This window comes from Dermacentor silvarum, chromosome 4 (assembly GCF_013339745.2).
Source record: "Dermacentor silvarum isolate Dsil-2018 chromosome 4, BIME_Dsil_1.4, whole genome shotgun sequence".
Classification (NCBI taxonomy): domain Eukaryota; kingdom Metazoa; phylum Arthropoda; class Arachnida; order Ixodida; family Ixodidae; genus Dermacentor; species Dermacentor silvarum.
The window spans coordinates 30,079,575-30,089,403 of NC_051157.2; the positions used below are offsets into that span (position 1 = coordinate 30,079,575).

The following is a 9,829-nucleotide window of genomic DNA, read 5'->3' on the forward strand; positions in this document are numbered from 1 at the left end:
CAGTAACTTACTAACGTTATGAATATTAGAATGTAATCATACATTTATATTAATGTGAAAACGTCTGTTCAGTATTCCAAAACTACTTCAAAAGAATTCGATATTTCATTGGTTTCGCTGCTGGCACTATTCAACTCGCGCTTTATTCGACCTCAAAAATTACTATTAGCCCACCCTTAATAAACTGCTGGTTGGGAGAACCCAAGTTAGCAAAAACTGAACAATAAATGGAGACGGCGATAGTAACAGAGTTGGTTATGTAGTAGAGGTGTATGGTCACGCGTTTTAGTTGCCTCGAATGTGATCGCGACAGTTCAAGAGCATGCTAGGGTATCGTGTCATAGCTCCTGCGTTGCTTGCAACGTTAAACGCAATCAATCAATCAATCAATCAATCATCAATCAATATATCGAATAGCTACCTGTCATTTGTTCGCATTGCATTACATCCCAGTTATTGTCAAAACCTGCCACTCGTCGCTGCTGCTTATAAAAACATAATACCTAGAATCGAGAGAACGAACTGTCACAAAAATACAGCCCTGTTCACGGAAGCTTTCAGAATGCTTCAACTGCGTAATAGGTATCCCGAGACCGAAATACCTAAACAAACATGCAGCAAACGTAGGGCGCGTCCTTCACTTTAGCGCGGAGCCTACGCAGCATAGGATGCACGCCTAAGATACGGATTACTTGACATTCTGCTAACAGCATCTGTATCCTGAAGAATCTTGCCAGGTTGGTGCATTCATTGCGACACTTTGAGCGCATCGCGCGCCGACGCATCGTCGCGATAACATCACTTCTTCGGGGCCTAAGCAAAATATATCCCAATTTCCTTTCTTTTATTTAGACTCCGTTTCCTTCTATACTTAACACCAACGGTTTTAATTTCGAGCGAGATGCCACCTTTCTACCAGCTCGATGAAGACAGTCGTCCACGGCGATAGGCCATCAGAACATGCTAAATGGACACTCAAGAGAAACACTAAATCAGCTTAGACTGACACAAGATTCGTTCAGTACTCTATTTTAGTCAATTTCGCGATAACAAGTTGACTATTAGAAAAAAAATGAAGGTCAAAGTGCAGCCTTTTTGATGTCGCCACCAAACCCTAGCACCGCTATGTCAGTGTGACGTCACCGGTTTCAAAGTACTTCTTCGCATTTGGGCCGCGTTATAGCTCAGCGAAAGTTCCCGAAACTTACCATGTTCGAAATTTTGTTTCTTTAGAACACAGTTTAGGCCATTTTTCTCCAACAAAGAATTAGCTATTATATAGCTATAGTAATAGTAATTATTAAATAGTAATAAATAATAATTAGCTTTAGCAGACGCCTCTGAAATTCATGACATCACGTCGAACTGGTGCGCGAACCTTCAAGGCAGCGTCGCGACCAGTCTTGTCTTCGTGCGCCTTTTCTGGCTGACCGCTCCTCCTCTCGCGGTAAGAATGGCGTTTTTGGCATTGTGGAGGGGGTAATTGACCAATACAGGTGAAATGATTTTCTCTCAAATGTCCCTTTAACACAAGCAGCAACTCGCACGTCCAGTTTTTTTTTTTATTATTATTTTTTTTTCCGGGCCGGTCTTCCACTGCTCACCAATCCGACAGCCAGCTGCAATTGTAAAATTGCGCACGTAACACGAGAAAGTCGGAGATACCGAACGCCCGCGGCCAACACACAGACCGCACGCATACACGCGACGCGGTCAGCATGCAAAGCAGCCGATGTTCGCGGCCATCGAATCGGGCCACTCAGATACAGGCAAGTAACTACGCGACGGCAATCCAGTGCCAGCGGGTGAAATGTGCCCGAGGTTGGGCGGCATTTTACTACCGGGGGCGTGTTCGAACGCCGCGTATTATCGACGCCTGCCAGGAAGTTCCAGTTCGCAATAGGTGTGCGCATCCCGGAAGCGACTCGGTCGTTCCGCTGTTGCCGTTCCTACGAGGACCGCCGCCACTCTGAGAAGTCTTTCAAGCTGAATGCCTGCCTCAACCTCAGCGAATACGGGTTACAACGTGTGCGCAGTGCGAGCAAAACCCAGAGGTAGCACTTAACTGTTAAAGAAAGAAAATTTACCGTTGCGTTTCATATAGTTCTTTGAAGAAAGTGATCAGTAATGCGGACTACCCGGATTTCTGCTGTACAGACACGCGTGAAAGGTCCATTCACCGTTGAAACCACATCCTTAACATAAAACGTAACATAACATAAGCCACACCCCCTAAGCATTTTTTGGTTAATCAGCATGTGCTGATTAACTAAAGAATGCTTAGGGGTGTGCACCTAGGCACTAGTATACCCCAACCTCTATGTGCTGGTACTGTGCTTTTGAATATAGGACTTCAGAAAAGTCATGTTCCCCGGTAGCAAGAACCGAACCCAGCCTAGCACGTCGAGCCGTAGATGAAGTTGTACGTTAGTACGTGTTGTATTAATCTGAAATTGTATAAAAAAGAAGATGGGGCGGTCATGTGAAATCACCCCCCCCCCCCCCCCCGCCTCACACACACGCACACTTCCTTTATTGAAACTTCGACAAGGCGCTCAGTAGTATGCAAGCGACTGCTCCTTCTGTGATTCAGCAAGATAAATGGAAAGAAGGGTGATCTGGAGACGCCAGGGCCATTATTTGCCCACCATGGCCATCCCGCCGCCAAAGCACCTGCAACGGCATTCACACCGCAGCGTGGCTTGCGCTGCTCAGTAACACCGTGCTTTTTCTCATGGCAGAGGAACGATAGCTTCAGCGGCAGGACAGTTTCACCGATTTCTGAGGGTGTCTGGTACACCGCAGCCCGCCATGGTTACCGAGGCGCGTACACACGGCGCCTCGCCTAGCTGTCATTGTACCCGGCGATCGGTTGGCGAGACGAGAGAGCAGCCGCACTTCGTTACGCGGAAGGTCAGCGCCTCTGCGACGGCGCCGAGCAATCTCCCACCGCCCCGCTGCACGAAGCGCACGCCATATGGGAAACTCGAAACCGCGACGGCGACGTCGGCGCCAACTCAGTCATCCAGTAAGCGGACGTGACCCCAGCCGGCGCTGTTGCCGATGCTGGAGACGAGAGGCCCCCCTACTTACCCCGCCTGCCTCCGCCCCCTTGTCGCAATGCTGCATCGAGCTTCCCTCAACGTCGGTTGTCCCGTATGATTGCGCGTGTTGTGTGCCAAGCGAACGAGCCGCCAGGGGCCCGTGAACTGTCCGTCAACGCACGCGCTCCACTCGTATTTGAGCAGCTTGCGCAGGCTGTGTTTAAATGTTTACGGAGGTGCGGATCTTCAGCCTGGATGCAAAGCCGCATACAAATAAGAATGGACTTCACGCGGGAGACGACACTGCCTCGCTCTGCGGGCAACGTTTGAGAGCTAAGGAAAAAAGCTAGTTTACTTAGGTTCAGGTGCACGATAAAGAACGTGCACCTAAACCTAAGGTGGTCAACATTAATCCGGATCCCTCCACTAAGAGAGGGATCCGATTCCCTGAGTCGCGATGGGGTGCGTCAAACCAAATCAGTCAGTCAGTCAGTCAGTCAATCAATCAATCAATCAATCAATCAATCAATCAATCAATCAATCAATCAAACTGGTCCGGAATGTTGCACGTTGACACCGTAATAGACTAACTTAGCATTGACAGGCCACCAATCAGGCGGCGTGACTTCTGTTCCGGTAAAGGTGTCTGTGAGCCATTGCATTTCTTACAAAAGCGTGTTGTCTCATCAAACTTTCTTTCCAAACGCTTTTTTTTTTCACTTTGCACTGCTCGTTTTATATCACTACAGTCCATCTCCATAAAAAGAAGAGTTATATAACATGCATGACAGTGGGTGACATCAACCAGCAATGTGGTCAAATGTGGACAAAAATGTGGCCCTCGACATTGTGCCTCAAATAGTTTATTAGGGCCAGGATATTATTATTATCACTACTGTCGTTTCAAATGGATTACGGTGCTGTGCGAACATTCAAAGTTAAATAATATCTGCTATTTGATTCGAGAATTCACTATTCCAAATAAATGAATACTTGTTTCTTTCGAATATATTGAATAACAACGCTTATTGAAATCTCGAGGATGAGATAAGCGGTAGAAGAGAGGACTGTTTGAATAATTTCGTTGCACGAGAGCTTCGGTAGCTGCGCAGAGACACCAGTTCTAGGGCGAACGTGCGGGGAAGATAAATTACGCTCTGTAATTTCCAATCATTCTACACGAACGGATCGCTTTTAGTCAGCCTATTTACGAAGCGGTCGCCTCAATTTGTGTTTGCTTTTCTTTAAAACATTTTGCGATGCTGTAGTACACATCTCTTTTTCAACGAACACAACACTGTATACGGGAAGTCGGGTGTGCCAGTTCCATCTTTCCATTACTGAAATGGTCATCGCGCACTAGGTAGCTGCATAGCAGTTGTTTCTCGTATGCAAACTCCTTGGTTGTCCGGAGGCTGAAATATACGTACAATACTACATACACGCATTTCTATAAGCGTCATTTCTTTTTTTTTCTTTTTTTTTACCAGACGGAGTCCGCGCAAACTTGATATTTCACGCTGTTTAGGAAAGAAAGAAAGAAAAGAAAAACATTCGATATTCAGGGACTGTTATTCTATAATATTCCTATTCGATTCGAGTCGAAAGTTTCACTATTCGAACAACCCTATAAAATACCAATAAGGTAGCCATAGATAATAGAATAAGATGGCCGTAGGTTAGCGCTCACCTTGTCTCCTCCCCCTTTCCGTCTCCGTTGTGCGCTCAGCGGCCATAAATCTTATGGTCTGAAATTGCTTCGGATAGCCATAGAGATTGGCAGCGGCCTCTGTTAAAGGGCACAGTGCCCGCTTGCCTCGAGAAGAAAGCGGTAGGAAGGTCGCGGGAAACGAACAAGAATAAGAATATAAGAGAAAGGAACGTGATTGTAAATATACTATGGGCGCTTGAAAAGCACTGAGCGCTCTACAAAAAAAGTACAACAATCAGTAGAAAACAAAAACTTGCAAGAAAGCTAGATTCACAAAGTAGTTCAGCTCCCTGCCTTTGCCATCCCGTTTATCTCTCTCTCCCTCTCTCTCTGTCTATTTTTTCGCCCATTTTTAACACACTGGTTATTAAAATTTAGAAGTTTTAGGCTCTATACTATTTCGTGACAGACGGCGCTCGCATATCACTAAGAAACTGCTTTGAAACTTTGATTCCTTATTTCTCTCGTTATTTTTTCATTCAGTTACACCAAATATGCATTTGTGACTTCAAAAACTGATTTCGCACCAAAAAGGGTTAAAGAAGCAGGCGCCGGCATCTCGAACGTCAGTTTTGACCAACGTTGGTCTTGACTCACGCGGTGCTGACGAGGCAGGTCGACGTCGAACTCCCCAGTGTCGAGTGATTCACGACGACGTCATCGTCAACGTCGCCGATTTGTATTTACACGACGTAGAATGAATGCCCACGAAGAGGTCGATCCAAGCTTGCTGTCCACGAGGAAGCTTCTTTTCAGCCTTCGCGTTCTTACAAAGCCGTCCAGCGAGCGAGTCACGGCCTGCCGTGTGCGGTGAGAGGATCGCGCAGGCGCTGCCACAGTGCGGCGTAACCCAATCGCTCGGCGTTTCCTAGCACAGGCGCATTCTTAGCACTTCAGGTACGCGTTTCTTCCATTCAACGCGAAACAAAGCGATCCGCTGAGCCCACAGTGATTGGCTCTCGCACTTAAATTCCGCGCTCTTATAGCCACAGTACAACGGTCATTATTCGCCGGTTCGAACCTCTTCGGCCGCCAATACTTCTGTCCTTTGAAAAATTTAGTTGCACCACATTTCTTGCATCTTCCCAATCATTGAAAGCTTACAACTGCGCAACGGATTACGGATACGTCAGATATGAGAACATCAACTATTTCAAGGCATAGCATACTTGAAAAGCATCTATCCAGCCACTTCAAAAATATTCCTGGTGCAAAATGTTGTGAAAAAACAATGCAAGAAGCGAACCCGCTACATGATGGCATATATTGACACTGAAAGCAAACACCTAGCTCGCTACTTTCCAACTCGTTTTATTAAACAATTTACACATATTTCTCAAACTTGCAGCACAGGTCCAATCAGAAGTGTTTCAAGATGTGTGCGGCACATTTTAAATACTATTATTTTTATGAGCGTTTTTTTGCTTTTGATTGGCTTTGGCAAGCACAATTGTGCACACAGCGGCTCAGAGGATTATACAGAACAACAACATAATATTTGTGAACTGTGTCAAGATGGCTGCACACTGGGTGTGTGCGTGCGTTCAAAGTTTCGATTAGGAAACCAATATTGTTTTATCGGATCGAAGCACCCGACTGGAGAATTTGATATTCTATTTCTTCGAGTATTCGATTATCATTGGAATATACGAGCCATCACAACTATTAATTGGAACCAACTTGTAACGGAATAAAAACCCAAGAATAGGCTGAACAGGCGGCTTCGTGCACTTGTTGATAGCACAAAGGAAGTTGCGACGACCTTTCACGCTTTCTCATCTGCAAACTGCTCAGTTGAACGAATTTTCGTAGTTCGTAACGTATACGCTGAACGAAATTAACGAGACTGTTTTGTGCGACATTCCTTCATGTCTTTCTCGTTTTAGTTTCTTTCAGAAGCAGTAAAAACGTTTATTATTCGAGTCGGCACGCATTCTGATAGATTCAAAAACTTCACCATTTGAATTACCATATTATTTAAAAGCGCCTATTTTAGAGATTATTTGCTTTGCCTTCTGCTCCCAATAACACGTGACAACGACATCGCGCCAAATGTCAATTATCGAATTGATACACCGCAAAAACAATGTAACATTCGTCTGCTTGTTTGCTTGTTAAGTCTGCTTGTTAATTACCTTGATTAGTTCAACGGAGAATTGCTCCTTTTGAAGCCCGCATGGAGTGACGCAGACAGCCTGTCATGATATCCAGATGTATACAGTTTTTCAGACCGACAGCCCATGTGTAAATTTAACCATCTGCTCAGCTCACTAAGTACTTGCAGACCTGCCTCTCTTACTTTTTCAAATTTCTTTGATTGAAATAGTCGCCGTAAGCAATATTTACTAAGAAATTTAAAAAATACTACATCAAATAAACTCAATGCATTGAGTGCGGTGGTCTAATACACGCTCGTTTAACGCAAACTGCTATAAACGAATGCAAGAGGACAGCACGAAGTACCTTCTTGAATATGTCGATATCTCTCTGTGCGTCTGTGTGGATTTATTATTTTTTTCTTGCGTCTGTTTTATTTACTGGCAATGTATCCTTCGGTAACAATGTCTTCAAGTGAATCCAAACGCATGCTTTTATTGAATTATGCCCTTTGGCGAATGGCGGTGAATGACTCATAATCTACTCCACGCTCTTTGTGACGCGTATACGTCGATGCATGCTTTGGCGCAATTTAATAAACACGCATAGCTCCGCTCCGAGAACTGTTGTAAACAAAAGACGTCGTGCCCTCTCAGCCGCCTTATAACTCGCATATGCTACTTGCAGTGCAAGACAACATCTGCCCCCCGAGGGTCGGCGCGAAATGACGAAATAATCCGCTTGACGCACCCTACAGGAAACCGCGCGAGATTTTCTTTTGTGCGCCGATCTCATCGGAGATAATCTGGACGGAAAAGTCCACCCGACTTGTGCATTATAATTCTTTCCAGGTTCTCAAAATTTTCCTTTCTCGTAGTCTCTTCATTACGTCACTGGAAAACAGCTGACCCCCCTCCCCCGTCTTTTATTTGCCTTTCCGTTTCTCACTATACTGCTTCTGCAGCTCGACCCAGTCACGTGTTTTTCTAAAGCACGTGACAGCGTGACAGCAGCTAACATTTCCCGCATATCATTAAAGCATGTTTCTCTCTCTAAACATTTACCTGCATACCTAGGTCAAGTGGTCTTGGGTGTAGTGAGCCGCTTAGAGAGGTATTAGGTTAAATTGTCGCCAGCATTACTGAAACACCTGAAGGCAAGAAAAGACAAGGCTAAAATCTCCAGGTTTTAAATCGGACCGGTCAAGTGAACATGTCGTGAAACCAGCTGTAAAATATAGGGGGTCGGTTTTGGTGCTCTATTGCTTGAGGAGTGACAGACGGTCTATGCCGAACTTCTGTACAGCCACTATCCGTTTCGCATAGCATGCATCCGTCAGTTCAGAAGTCGATACTCAACCCTTCTCCACTGTTTTCACAGCTGTGGAGTTGTCTAAGAGAGTACAACCCGTCTCGATCTACATGTCACTCAAAATATCAGTCGCAAAGGGTGTCCAATTTACCCGAATCCTTCACGTCGGTTTCGCTTGACGCACTACCGGAGTATTGTAAACACTAAACGTGCTTTTGTGAAGCAACAGCAACACATCCGACGCAAAGCGCTCGGCGCCAACCCGACGTAACTGGAGTCGCCGAACGGCATTCGAACCCAAGCTGAAACATGAATCGCCATCTGTGTGAATACCGAGACAGCCCGGCTGTACCGCGCGCGACGTGTTAGCATCGAATGTCGGGTGCTTCCGTCACATCGTAGAGGTTCGGAGCGTATGCGTCGTTCCTGTGACGTTGTCGCCAAAGCAGGCAACGATTACACGTCGCGCAACGCGGGGAAGCCCAACAGGTTTCTGACTAATCATACACTCGTCCCGGTGACGTCTGCGGAGACGCTGACACCGACTGACAACCGCCCTCCCTTGAAACGGCGTTACCACGCTACAGTATCGTTGGAAGGAAGTTTATCAAATTTCCTGCTAAAAAACACACACACATCAGAGAGTATTCATTCCTGGCCAGCTACTACCGGCTGCCAGCGCACGTTTCATCCAAACGGCTGAAATTTCTGTCCAGCTGAAAAAAACTGAACTCTCGGCGATTCTGACACGCGTAAGGGTAATGAGACTTAGAAGACGCGAAGCGTCGACATCGCTCAACCAAGCTGTCAAACCGAGAACCCGACTGGGAAACGGGTGAGGCGCGATAAGTGACAATCCCGGCAGAGCGCTTGCTCCGCTCCCACGTGCCGGCTGCTCTGGAAACTTCTGTCAGACCGAGCAAACTGGCTGCATAACCGAGACGCCCTACACCATCCGCACTTTGGTGGCAGAGATAGCGATCAGCACTCGCGACAAGCAATCGCACTGCGACCCGACGGAGTGCAGAAGTTTACTCACTCATTTGCAGCAGCGACAACAGCAGCGGTGGCCGATGTTCATTCCTCGTGCGTATCCGTTCGCATGGAAAGTACACTTTCACCAGGGCGGCGCGCGCTCTGCGGCGCGAGCAGCGGTGGCGGCAGAGAGCGATGCGGCACGGTGGCCAGCAGCCGGTTGGGCACGAGGAGCGCTCCGAACTGGCGGCAACGCGGCGCTCGCCATGTTTGCCCCGTCGAAGGCTCCGCCTCCCCGCACCCCCTCCGCGGTGGCTGCTCGCGACGCCGAAGGCATCCGGTTGCAGGCGGGCAGTCGCTCGACTAGGCAGCACTGCCGCGTGACCATTCTCGCACCCGCCCTCAGGGAAATGTTAGGGTAACAAGACCTGAAGCTAGACTAGCTGGTTCGTGTCAAACGGTCACGACGGGCTGGCGACTCTAGACAGACAAGCGCATGAAGGCGTCAAGCAAACAAAGATTGACTGAAAACTCATGTTTCAATAATTCAAGGGTGTGCGGCAGGGTAAGACATGCCTTTGTCCAATGGCAATGGGGCCAACTTGTAAGTTTCTTAAAGTCGTCACTTGGTCTGACCTTCGACATTCCAAATGTATTACCCTTCTTTTAGTGCCCGGTATCTCACTTCGAC

General features: G+C 46.9%; 1 protein-coding gene across 2 annotated transcripts in view; it reads right to left on the minus strand.

Annotated features, from left to right (window-relative positions):
* The window catches only part of LOC119449696 (sodium-dependent dopamine transporter), a 145,400-nt gene extending 136,013 nt beyond the window's left edge, over positions 1–9,387 (minus strand). The window contains exon 1 of one of the 2 annotated variants that reach the window (XM_049665381.1): positions 9,203–9,387. The gene's annotated coding sequence lies outside the window, so the exon portion shown is untranslated. The remainder of the gene's footprint in view (positions 1–9,202) is intronic. The other variant, XM_049665385.1, reaches the window with a different exon arrangement.
* Between the last annotated feature and the right edge of the window lie 442 nt (positions 9,388–9,829).